Below are 12,865 nucleotides of genomic sequence, written 5' to 3' on the forward strand. Positions count from 1 at the left end.
GTGCTGCTTTGTTGTGGACAACAGTGGTACTGCAGCAGCCCCCTTCCAGTTGTGTTTCCACCATTTGTACAAAACCGGTACTGCAGCCTTCCTTCCTTCAGTTTTGCTGTCCCCTTGTGGACAAAACCGGTACTGCACCCCACCCACCACTAGCGCTGCCCCGTTGTGGGCAAAACCGGTACTGCAGTACCCCACCCTTCCCCCCAACACCCTTGTAGACCTGTCCCATTCTGGACAAAACCGGTAGTGCTTCCCCGCCCTCAGTAGTTCTCCCACCTTGTGGACAAAACAGGTACAGACTCCCCCCCCACAGTAGTGCTGCTTTCTTGTGGACAAAACAATTAATGCAGCCCAGTCCATCAGTAGTACTGCCCTCTTGTGGACAAAACCGGTACTGCAGCCCCCCCCCTTTCAGTACTGTTGCCACCATTTGGACAAAAACAGTACTGCAACCCCCCCATTCAGTATTGCTGCCCCCTTGTGTACAAAACTGGTACTGCTGCCCCCCCCCCCTCCCCCTTCAATAGTGCTGCCTCCTTGTGGACAAAACCAATACTGCACCCGACCCACCACTAGCACTGCCCACTTTTAGGCAAAACCAGTTTTGCAGCACCCCTCCCCCCAAACTAGTCCTGCACCCTTGTGGACAAAACCAGTACTGCAGCCCCCCTCTCCCCACTAGTGTTGCTCCCTTGTGGTGAAAAACGTTACTGCAGACACCCCTCCTTCAGCAGTGCTGCTCCCTTGTGGTGAAAATCGGTAATGAAGCCCCCCGCACCAATAGTGCTGCCCCCTTTTGGACTAAACCAGTACTTCAGCCCCCCCTCTTCCAGTAGTGCTGCTTCCTTGTGGACCAAACAGCTACTGCAGCTCCCCTACCAGGAGTGCTGTCCCCGTGTGGACAAAACCCGTACTGCAGCCACCCTCCTTCCAGTAGTGCTGCCCCTTTGTGGACAAAACCGTACTGCAGCCCCCTGCACCAGTAGTGCTGCCCCATTGTGGTACAAAACATGTAGTGCAGTCTTCACTCACTCATTAGTGCTGCCTCCTTGTGGAACAAACTTGTGCTTCAGCTCGCCTTCCCTCAGTTGTGCTGCCTTCTTTTGGACAAAACCAGTACTGCAGCACCTCTCCAGTAAAACTTGTTCCTTGTGGACTAAGCCAGTATTGCAGCCCCCCCTCCTCACTAGGGCTGCCCCTTGTATACAATATCGGTATTGCAGCCTCCCCGTCCTTCAGCAGTGCTTCCCCCTTGTGAAAAAACTGCTACTGCAGCCTCCCACACCAGTAGAGCTGTTCCCTTGTGAACATAACCTGTACTGCAGCACCCCCCCCTCAGTAGTGCTGCCTCCTCTTGGACAAAACCAGTATTGCAACTGCCATCCCCCCCACCCTAGTACTGCTGTCCCCTCATGGACAAAACCAGTACTGCTGCCCCCCCCAGTAGTACTGCTCCCTTGTAGACAAAACCGGTACTGCAGCTTCCCCACCAGTAGTGCTGCCCCTTTGTGGACAAAATTGGTATCGCAGCCCCCCCATTAGAGCTGCCCCCTTGTGGACAAAACTGGTTTTGCTGCGCCCCCCCCCCCCCCCCCCCCCCGCCTTCAGAAGTGCTTCCCCCTTTATTACAAAACCGGAACTGCAGCCCCCCCGACCCCTTTCACTAGTGTCGCCCACTTGTGGACAAAATAGATACTGCAGCCCCCCCTGCACCAATAGTGCTGCACCCTTGTGGACAAAACTGTTACTGCAGCCCCCAGAGTCACTGAAAACTAGGGCGCTTCACAGAGCTCTCTGGCGCTTTGAGGCTTCCTTGTTCATGTTTTGTGTTTTGCAGCGATTTCTCTCTAACGGAGCTGAACTGACATCTACTGCTCACACAGAACACTCTGCAGCTAGGTCTAGCTACTGCCAAAACACGCCTGGGATGTGGACTTTTCTTCTAAACCTTCTGTTTTGTACCATTCTGCCTTCCTTCTTGTAAGAGTCTTATGCACTCTTTCAACTCTGCATAGCGAAAAGTACGGAAGTGTACTTGAAGCTGAGGAGAAAGTGTGCACACGACATATCATTTCTCCCTTTCCACTGCACACACCAATGTCTTCTCTGCATCTTGAAGCTTAGGCACGTGGCAGCAATTTTAGTACGGGAGAAATCCTGAGCATTAGGGAAATTTAGCAGGCAGAAACTCAGTGTAAGGCACAGGGCCCTTAACACAATCTGGGGTTTATTTCTCTGATATATGAAGTTGAGTTTAGCACTTTTGTAATGTCTGTTTGGAGGAGGTGTTTGGCACTCAAAGAACAGCCAGGCTTCTCAGTGATGGCACTTTAGTCTGGGAGAAAAGCAGTTCAATATGAAATTTTACAGGGAGAAGCCCAGTCTCAATCCCAGGGCCCTGGACACAAACTCAGGTTTATTTCTCAGTGAAATAAAACTCAGTTCACCACTTTGGCAATGTCTATCAAGAGAAGGATTTTGGCACTCAAAGAACAACCAGGCTTCTTACTGGTGGAATTTTTAGTCTTGGAGAAATCCTGATCCTTCAGAAAATTTAGCAGGAGGAAATTCAGTCCCAGTCCCAATGCACTGGAAACAAACAGGGGCCTGTTTCTCACCAAAATAAAGCTCGCTTCAACACTTTTATAATTTTATTCTAGAGGAGGCTTTTGGCACTCAAAGAACAACCAGGCTTCGAAATGGTGGCATTTTAGTCTGGGAGAAATTCTGATCCTTAGGGAAATTTAGCAGGCAGAAAGCCAGTGTGAGGCACAGAGCCCTGGACACAAACAGGAACCCTTTACCCTTTGAAAAGAAACACACCCTCCCAGTTTCCTCATAACTTTTGGAGGAAGTGTTTGTGACTCCACTTGTAACCAGGGTTCTAAGTGGTGGCATTTTTAGTCTGGGAGAAATCCTGAACCATAGGGAAATTTAACAGGCAGAAGCCAAATCTCTGTCCCAGGACCTTGGGCAAAAAACAGGGGCTGGTTTCACTGTACAATAAAGCTCACTTCATCACTTTTGCAATGTCTTTTTAGAGGAGGCTTTGGGCACTCAAAGAACAACCAGGCTTCTAAATGCTGGCATCTTTAGTCTGCAAAAAATCCTGATCCATATGGAAATTTCACAAGGAGAAGCCCAGTCCTAGACGCAGGGCCCTGGACACAAACTGAGTTTTGTTTCTCAGTAAAATGAAGCTGAATTCACCACTTATGTAATTTCTATTTAGAGGAGGTGTTTGTCACTCAAAGAACAGCCAGGCTTCTAAGTGGTGGCATTTTTAGTCTGGAAGAAAAGAGGCTCAACATGGAATTTAAGCAAGGAGATGCCCAGTCTCAGTCCCAGGGCCCTGGACACAAACTCAGGTTTCTTTCTCAGTGAAATAAAGCTCAACTCGCCACGTTTGTAATGTCTATTTATAGGAGGCTTTTGGCACTCCAAGAACAACCAGGCTTCTCACTGGTGGCATCTTTATTCTGCAAGAAATCCTCATCCATGAGGAAATTTAACAGGCTGAAACCCAGTCGCAGGCACAGGGCTCTGGACAAAAATGAGGGGCTTGTTTTTTGTACAATAAAGCTCACTTCATCACTTTCGTAGTGTCTATTTAGAGGAGGCTTTTGGCACTCAAAAATAACCAGGCTTCTAAGTGGTGGCATCTATAGTTGGAAATCAATCCTGATCCATCAGGAAATTTTTATAGGCAGAAGCCCAGTCTGTGGTTAGCCAAAAAGCCGCACGGAAGATCATGTGATGTATGCGGAAAATAAGGCCCCCTCCTCTCCATAACGCTAGCCAATCATAATATATTCCGCGGTTATTTAAGCTGCTGTTCTCAGAAAATAAATGAATTTCGCCATCCATCCCATGTGTGTCAGTGTGTGATTTGCCCGGCCAGTTTGTAGTTTCGCCGTGGTTTCTCTCCGAACCATGTCGCCCTGCCTTAAATACAAGGCAACACAGTGGTGCCGAAACTCCAGAACGTCCCCCGACCCACAGATGCGAGCGTTCAGGCAACGGGATTCTCGCTGGAGGAGAGAAACGGCCGAAGCAGCTGGACTGACTCTGGCGGGGAGGACGCTCCCGTACCGCCAAGATGGAAGTGCTTGGCAAGGTAGTGGCTGAACTGCATAAGCAATGGGGAATTCAATGTAAGCCCAACGATCTTAAATGCGCAGTTATGCGATTGTTGAAGTTGGGTTCCGTTGACCGTCGCATGGACATCCTGCATCCAGGATGTTGGGAGAAATGTACTAACACCCTTGTGCATGATATAATCGTGTCTGGTTCTAGCAAATGTCTGAAAAGCTGGGGGAGGGTTACCCAGGCTTTGGAAAAGGCTTTGTTAGAACAGGAAACGTGGAAAGCAGCACAGAATTGTTTAAAAATCATGCTGAAAGTGGGGGTGGGGGCTGCCACTCAGACTGCGCTCGGTGATCGCGTGGCGGATTCGGGTTTGTCGTCTCGGGCTGACAGTTGCTCACGGTCTCGGTCTCGGTCTCCGATCCCTACTCCCGATTTAACCACTAAACCACAACGCTGGTTAGGTTGTGACAATGTTTGCGAGCCTCCGGGTATTCTTAGTGATGCAGGTCCCGAGAACGTTCGGGAAAGACCACCACCCTATGCACCCAACAATGGCATCAGGCAAGAAGGAGAAGGGCGGAGCGAGGGGTTTTCTCCTGCCATGGCCATGCGCAGTTGCAAATATGAGGGGGAGGGCGCAGCTGAAAAGATGGAGGAGAACCCATAGCCCAATCAGGGAGTGCACCGCAAAACATGTCCTTATAAGACAAAAAGCTCCCCTGCAGAGAGGCGAAGAAGGGGAGGGAAAGAGCCCAACCACGGGAAACTTAGAAGGCGGAGTCCGACCAAAAAGTACCGCAGCCCGGAAAACCCTTACCATTCAACTTCCTCCGACTCAGACAGAGAGTATGGGTGGATCCGGCGGGTACCATGGCATGAGTGGGGGGGCAAGCAAAGGGACAAAAAGCGACGCCCATCTAGCTCAGAATCTAGCTCAGATTCCAATTCAGATAAAGACAATATACCAGCTGCATTTACCAAACTTACCGGTTTGCCTGTGCCAAGCACAAAGAAGCGAGGGCTGTAAAAACCCATGCCACTAACAGACTGGAAAGCAGTTTAGGCTGCATTTGCTGATTTGCCCAAAACAGCAGCACGCATATTCCCAGTTAGGAGAATGGATAAGAATTTACTGGCATACACTCCAGTAAACCCCAAAGATGTGCAGGCTGTCATCAAAGCCATTAATGAAAAGGGGATTAATTCTGCTATGGTCTCCACCATGATCGATGGCCTTTTCGGCAATCACGACATGCTTCCCTTTGACATCAGGCAAACGTGCCGCATGATTTTTGATGGGGCAGGAATGATTGTGTTTAAGCAAGAGTGGGAGAACAATTTAGAGAAAATGCTCGCCAAAGTTAATGGGGATCAACACCCGCTGCACCACTCTAGCCTGCTGCGGCTGATGGGTCGCGATACACAAATGGTTAGCCCTCAAGCACAAGCCCAAGGCTTGCAAGCCTCTGAGATTGCAGCCACAACCCGCACGGCCAGAGAAGCCATTCGTACCACCTGCAGGATTGTAGCCAAGCCAGCCCCATGGACAACCATCAGGCAAAGCAAGAGCGAACGCTTCACCGAATTCGTGGACTGTCTCCAAGCAGCCGTGGATGCCTCCGACCTGCCATCAGAGGCAGAGGGTCCCGTCCTGGAAGGATGCCTTCGAAAGCAGTGCAACCAGCCCACCAAAGATCTCTTACGCTCTGTGACACCTGGTGCCAGTCTCACGGCAATGATCAAGCACGTTGTAAGAGAGGAGAACCTAGCTCTGGTCCAAGCCGTAGTCGGCACTGCATTGGCACCGCTTCCAGCCGTGGTTGGCACTGCTGTAGCCGAGGTCATGGCTATCCAAAGTCATCATGGTCACCGTCAACCACCGACTACAGGTCCTCCACACCCAAGATCAAAAAGACCTTGCTGGGTCTGCGGTAAGAAGGGTCACATCTCCCGAGAGTGCTGGAGCAAGAAGCAGGGAAACGGGCGAGGGAGGGGACAGACGGGCCGCATGCAGCCTCCTCCCAGTTGGGATATCTGGCGGCCCAGCTATGTGAACCGCGGGACAGAGCACCTGCTGAACCCACTGCCCCCCAGGGAGGTCACCAACTTCATGGCCCAGCCAATGTCCAGCCCAGTAACCCAGCCGATGCCATCACAAGAGTCAACTACGCCCACAGCAGCAAGGCAACGCGAAGAACGAGATCCCTGGGTGGCCCTGGCAGTGGAATGCAACATCCCACCAATAGTATGGGGAGTCTGTCGACAGTACTTTTACAACTCCACAATAAGCCCCTGAGAAAACTCTCCGTACCATCCTCAATCAGACGGCCTCGTTATCAGCGTCCCCTTTCTGGTCGACACAGGTGCAGATGTAACGGTCATCCCACAAACATCTTGGCCTCCAAGCTGGAAGTTAGAAGATGCCTCAACCGTAGGAGGAGTTGGAGGAATCTCCATCGCCCAAAAAAGTGTCGAGCTAATAGAAATTACTTTACATACTGAGAGGGCCTGAAAAGACCATCAAACTTTATGTCCTGTCAAATGTCCCACCTCTGCTGGGGTGAGATGCCCTATCTCAACTTAGGTGCAGGGTGACAAATTTACCATAAGGGCCACTGCAGCGTACCCACAACTCCCAATTCGACTGACGTGGAAATCATCAGATCCTGTGTACGTAGAGCAGTGGCCCATGCCAGAGTCTCCAATGTCCATCCTCCTTCAACTGGTCCAATGAGAATTAGAAAAGGGATACATTGAACTATCTGTTTCCCTGTGGAACACACCAGTGTTTGTAATACCCAGATGCAGTGGCGAAGGCTTTCGCTTGCTTCACGACTTGCGAGCTGTCAACAAGAAAATTCAGCCGATGGACCCCGTGCAGACAAGACTACCCAGCAACTCCTTTATCCCGACAGACCAGCCCTGCGCAGTGATCGACATCAAGGACTGCTTTTTTTCATTACCCCTGCACGAGCAAGACAAAGAACGGTTCGCCTTTTCCATCGTGTTTCCCAATGGGCAACAACCCAATCTTTGATTCCAGTGGAAGGTTCTTCCCCAAGGAACTCTCCTACCATCTGTCAAATTGTTGTAAGTCGAGCCCTAGCGCCAGTCCGGTCAGCAAATCCCGAAGCCACCGTCATCTAGTATATGGACGACATCCTGATAGCGGCTCCCTCACCTGGCCAAGTGGACAGTCTTGTGACAGCAGCTTCTGAGGTCCTGAAAGCCAATGGCTTCGAAATAGCCAAAGCTAAAATAAAGAAAGGTCCTTCAGTCACATTTTTAGGTGTGAAAATTAATGGCTCCTACATATCACCTCCCACAATCAAGATCCGTCGTGACATCAAAACGCTACACGACGCACAGCAAGTAGTAGGGTCACTACAGTGGCTGCGCAACATTGTCCTTATTCCACCAGAGGTCATGTCCCCGCTGTATGACCTCCTCAAAGGCAAGCATCCATGGGGGCAAAAAACCATCTCAGAAGAAGCTGCTCACTCGCTCGACTACATCGAACAACAGTTGTCCACTGCAATCCTTTCCAGGTGGAACCCAAGCCTGTCACTAGATTTGTATGTGCACTTCACAAAAGAAGGGAGAGTCGGAGTGTTAGCACAAGGACCTTCTGACCTAGCCAAACCAGTACAATGGGTAGCCCTAGGGAGACTGTCACGAGCCTTTACCCCAGGAGAGGAATGCCTCGGGAACCTAATCATGAAAGGCAGAAAACTTGCTTTGAATCACCTAGTTTTCGAACCTGCAAAAATATACTTACACTTTCGGAAGCAGATCCCATCATCATCTGTGACAATCTCAGAGTGCCTTGCCCTAGCTCTGTTCGGTTTCGCAGGAGAGCTGTGCTATGCCTCAAAAGCCCCATGGACTCAATTACTGGCCATAGTGGACATCGACCTCCCACAGAAGGTCAGGAACCGACCCCTACCAGGCCCAACTGTATTTACCAATGCGTCCTCAACAACTTCCACTGCAGCAGTTGCGTGGTAAGAACGAGACCAATGGCAGTGTGTTAAGAAAAGAGACGAATCTCTGTCAGTGCAGCTACTAGAAGCCTCAGCAGTAGTACTGGCATACAATCCGCTTCCGACTGAACATTTCAACATTGTCACCGATTCCATGCTTGTCGCAAAGCTGTGCCAAGCAATGTCCAATCCAGGCGTTTCCACCTCACCCGCTGCCATAATGATTGAAGAGGCACTTTACTCTCAACAAGGCACTGTGTCAGTCGAGCATGTCAACAGTCATAACCCAGTTAAAGGGTTCTATCAAACAGGCAACGACAAAGCTGATGCGGCAGCAAAAGGCCTATGGACTTTGCAAGAAGCGCGCCAATTACATGAATCACTTCACATAGGAGCGAAGGCACTGGCCAAGCAGTGTATCATTTCAATATCAGATGCCAAGCACATAGTAGCCACTTGTCCACACTGTCAAAAGTCACCCCTATGGTCCTGCAGCATCAATCCCAGAGGCCTAAAGGCCTCAGAGATCTGGCAAACAGACTTCACTCTATGCCAGCTGCTGAAGCCCAGAGTGTGGCTTGCTGTAACAGTCAACACGTACAGCAGCATCATTATAGCGACTCAACATGCCAAAGCTAACTCCAAAGCCACCATTCAACATTGGTTAACAGCCATGGCTTGGCTTGGTATCCCGAAACAAATAAAAACAGACAATGGGACAAACTTTATCTCTAAGTCAGTTCAGGAATTCACAACCAAATGGGGCATCACCTTAAAGCAGGGCATCCCGTACAACAGCACAGGACAGGTTATAGTGGAAAGGGCCAATCAAACCCTAAAGGCTAAGCTAGAAACTCTGGTTAAGGCAGAAGGATTCATTAATGCCATTCCCCCACCTGAGCAACCATGCCTATTAACAACTGCCATGCTCACGTTAAATCAGTTTCCCAGGGGGGACCAAAACCAAGCCCTTTCTCAAAAACATTGGGCCATAGAAGCCATCAGAGTGGGTCCACCAGTGAGCATCAAAAATTAATTAGGGGAATGGGAGACAGGTTGGAAGCTAGTTGTAACAGGTAGAGGGTACGCGGTGGTAGAAAAAGATAACGTCACTAAGTGGTGTCCTCTAAAATCCATAAAACCCATGCGGCCCGAAACTAATGAAACCTCTGAGTTTCTTTTAACAGGCTTGCCGCTGTGACCTATTTTTGTGCTCCAGTATTTTTCTGCTGTTAAGCCTGCCTTATGCCATCCAAGTGGAAGCAAGCAACTACCCCTACCGGCCCTATGTCTGGACATTTTACAACCTGCTTACAGGTACAATCATCAGATGTTCCGAAACCAATGCACCCAGCTGGACCGTACGTGCAGTCGACATCACCAACGGAAAACTAAGTGGTTTGTACCCAATTAGCCAAGGATTGTACTGGTGTCCCAGTGTTAACCCTTGAAAAAGTTACTGCACCTACCCAGGCTATTGGTTCTGCAGGTATTGGGGCTGTGAAACCATCGTAACTGGTAACCAGTGGAAACCACCTAAAAAGGACGACATTTTAGAAGTCACTCACTGGCCAAAAGGCTGTGTACCAACCACGTTTAAACACGGTACTAAACCTGGCATTTGCTCTCACCTTACAGTTACTGTTTTACAGCCCTAACACCCAAGCTGGACTCTAGGCAGAACATGGTCAGTGTTCAAATACATGGGCTCATCCTATCCAGACCGAGGCACAGTTGTGTAAATTACCAAAACCTCTATGCCAACAATATATACCGCAATACGGCCTGATAGAGCCATAGCTTTAAGGAAAATTCTAACAACTACCTCTGCAACACCCAAATTAACAGCAACTGTCCCTATACCCAAAAGCGATTTGTCGCCTTTTAGTGTAACACCCGAAGCGCCTTCAGACAACTTGTTTACCCGAATGCTGTATGCTGCATTTGTATCCCTAAACGCCTCACGGCCAGACATTACCAAGTCCTGTTGGCTCTGCTATGATGCCAAACCACCTTTTTACAAAGGCGTAGGTCTCACCGCACAATTTACTTACTCCAAGGAGAGCAGCCCTACACAATGTAAATGGGACACTCCTTGTAAAGGAGTCACTTTAGAAAAGGTGTCTGGCCAAGGAATCTGTATAGGCAATCAAAACCTAGTAAGCCAAAACAGACAGCTCTGTAACGTCTCAATCACTCTCGCTAAGCAGAACCTATGGGCCGTTCCAGCAGTCCCAGGTGTGTGGGCTTGTTACTCCACAGGCATTACCCCTTGTGTCTCCATTAAACACTTTGACGAAACTAACGATTTCTATGTGCAAGCCGTTGTCGTTCCCAGGATCCTGTACCACTCGGACCACGAAGTGTTCTTCCACTTCACTTCTGTCTCCATCAGCAGAAACGAGAACCAATAACTGCCATAAGCCTCGCAGTGCTCCTCAGCCTAGGAGTGACAGGTACAGCAACAGGTGTCTCAGCACTAGTGTCGCAAAAGCAAAATCTAATGCAGCTGCAAAGGACTATGGATGAAGACCTACTCAAAATCCAGAAAAACATTCTAAGATTAGAAGAGTCCCTGCTCTCCTTGGTAATGCAGAACAGGCGAGGTTTAGATCTCCTGCTAATGCAGCAGGAAGGTCCGTGTGTTGCTCTGAATGAGGAGTGCTGTACTTATGTAAACCATTCCGGGACAATCAGAAAATCCATGGCAGAACTTAAAGACAGGCTCTGACACCGCAGTCAGGAGCTGCAGCAACAAAATTGGTTTAGTTCCCTTTTAGGCCAACACCCTTGGGTTACTGCTCTTGTGTCCACCCTGATGGGACCAGTTATAGTTATCATTTTTGCGTTAATGTTCGGTCCCTGTCTTCTTAATAAGATTGTTCTGTTTGTTAAAGCTAGTTTAAGCGAGATTGATATTATGCTTTTGGAAAAAGGACAGTTGACTTGAAACATTTCAGTTGCTTATTTTATTTACCAGTTCAGCAAGTTGTACAACCCAGTTGCAACCACCCTTAACGTTTAACACGGCTTATGTTTTGTCACTAACGCGTTCATAAGTTTTACTAACCCGAAAATTAACACAGTTAAAACTTAACAGCTCATGGAGAGGGGGGAAGTGTAGTCAGCCAAAAAGCCGCACTGAAGATCACGCGATGTACGGGATAGACAGGGCCCCTCCCCTCCATGACGCTGACTAATTGCACTGTATTCTGTGGTTACTTAAGCTGCCGTTCACAAAAAATAAACGCATTTCGCCATCCACCCCATGGGTGTTAAGTGAGTGACTTGCCTGGCCAGTTTGTCGTTTCACCGTGGTTTCGCCCTGAACCAGGTTGCCCTGCCTTTTACCCCCCAAAAAAGGCAACAGTGTCAAACACTTTTCCTTCATTCCCTAAGTCCATGAGGAGCAGCACTGGTCCCTTGGTTCCATGGGACTCTGCAGTGTCACAATGGCCCCATCATTACACGAGGTCCTGCTCTGTCACAATGCTCTGCATGGTCCCACAAGGCCCTGCAGTGTCACAGTGGCCTCTTGGCTCCATGAGGCCTCCGAGTGCCACCATGAATTCCTTGCTGCTGCAGTGTCACAATGGAGCCCTGGTTACACAAGATCCTGCAGTGTCACGAGGGACCCTTGCTTCCATGGGGCACCACAGTGTCACAATTGTTTCCAGAGTTCCAAGAGTCCTTGCACTGGAACAATGGCCCCTTGATTCCATTGGCCCCAGGCTCTCACAAGGCTCTCCTTGGTCCCAAAGTGGCACAATGGTTCCTTGGTTCCACAAGGCCCTGCAGTGTCACAGTGGCCTCTGTGCTTCCATGAGGACCCAGAGTGTCACAATGGACTCCTTGCTTCCATGTAGCCCCACAGTGTCACTGTGGTCCCTTGGCTCTGTAGTGCCATGTCGTACACAGTGTCACTCTGGTCCTCTCAGTTCCACGAGGCCCTGCAGTGTCACAATGGTCCCTTGCTTCCCCAGGGCCCTGCAGTGTCATGGTCATCACAGAATCACCCAGGCTCGAAAAGACCTTGGAGACCATCAAGTTACACCTTTGACCCAACACCACCTTGTCACCCAGACCATGGCACTCAGTGCCACATCCAGTCTATCCTGAAACACTTCCAGGGACAGTGACTCATCCATTTCCTGGGCAGCCCATTCCAATGCCCAATCACCCTTTTATTCAAGAATATTTTGTAATGTCCAGCCTAATTGTCTCCTGGTGTAGCTTAAGGCTGTGTCCTCTTGTCCTGTGACTGTTCCCTGGAAAAAGAGCCTGACCTCCACCCGCCTGCACCCTTCCTGTCAGGGAGTTGCAGAGAGTGATGTGGTCTCACCTGAGCTTCCTCCAGGATAAACATCCCCAGCTCCCTCAGCTTCTCCTAATGGGGCTTGTTTTCCAGACCCCTCACCAGCCTTGTTGCCCTTCTCTAGACACACTTCAGCCTCTCTATGTCCTTCTTAAACTAGGAAGCCCAGAAATGGACACAGCACTTGAGGTGCTGCCCAAACAGTGCCAAGCACAGGGAAAACAAATCACCGCTCTGGTCCTGAATGGTGCTGGTCACACCATTCCTGATCCATAGGAGTCCCAGGCGTTGGATGAGGGAAATGGTGAGGAGGGGGTAAGGATAGGGACAAAGTGTGATTGATTTACCATCATGAAGGGTCTTGATTTTCATATCTATTCAAACTGCATTAGAAGGTCCTGGGGGACAATATCAACTGGACAGTTCTGATATCCATCTATAAACAGGGAAAGAACCAGGAGAAAGCACTTCTCCTTGC

Source organism: Erithacus rubecula (assembly GCF_903797595.1).
Source record: "Erithacus rubecula genome assembly, contig: scaffold_274_arrow_ctg1, whole genome shotgun sequence".
NCBI lineage: Eukaryota > Metazoa > Chordata > Aves > Passeriformes > Muscicapidae > Erithacus > Erithacus rubecula.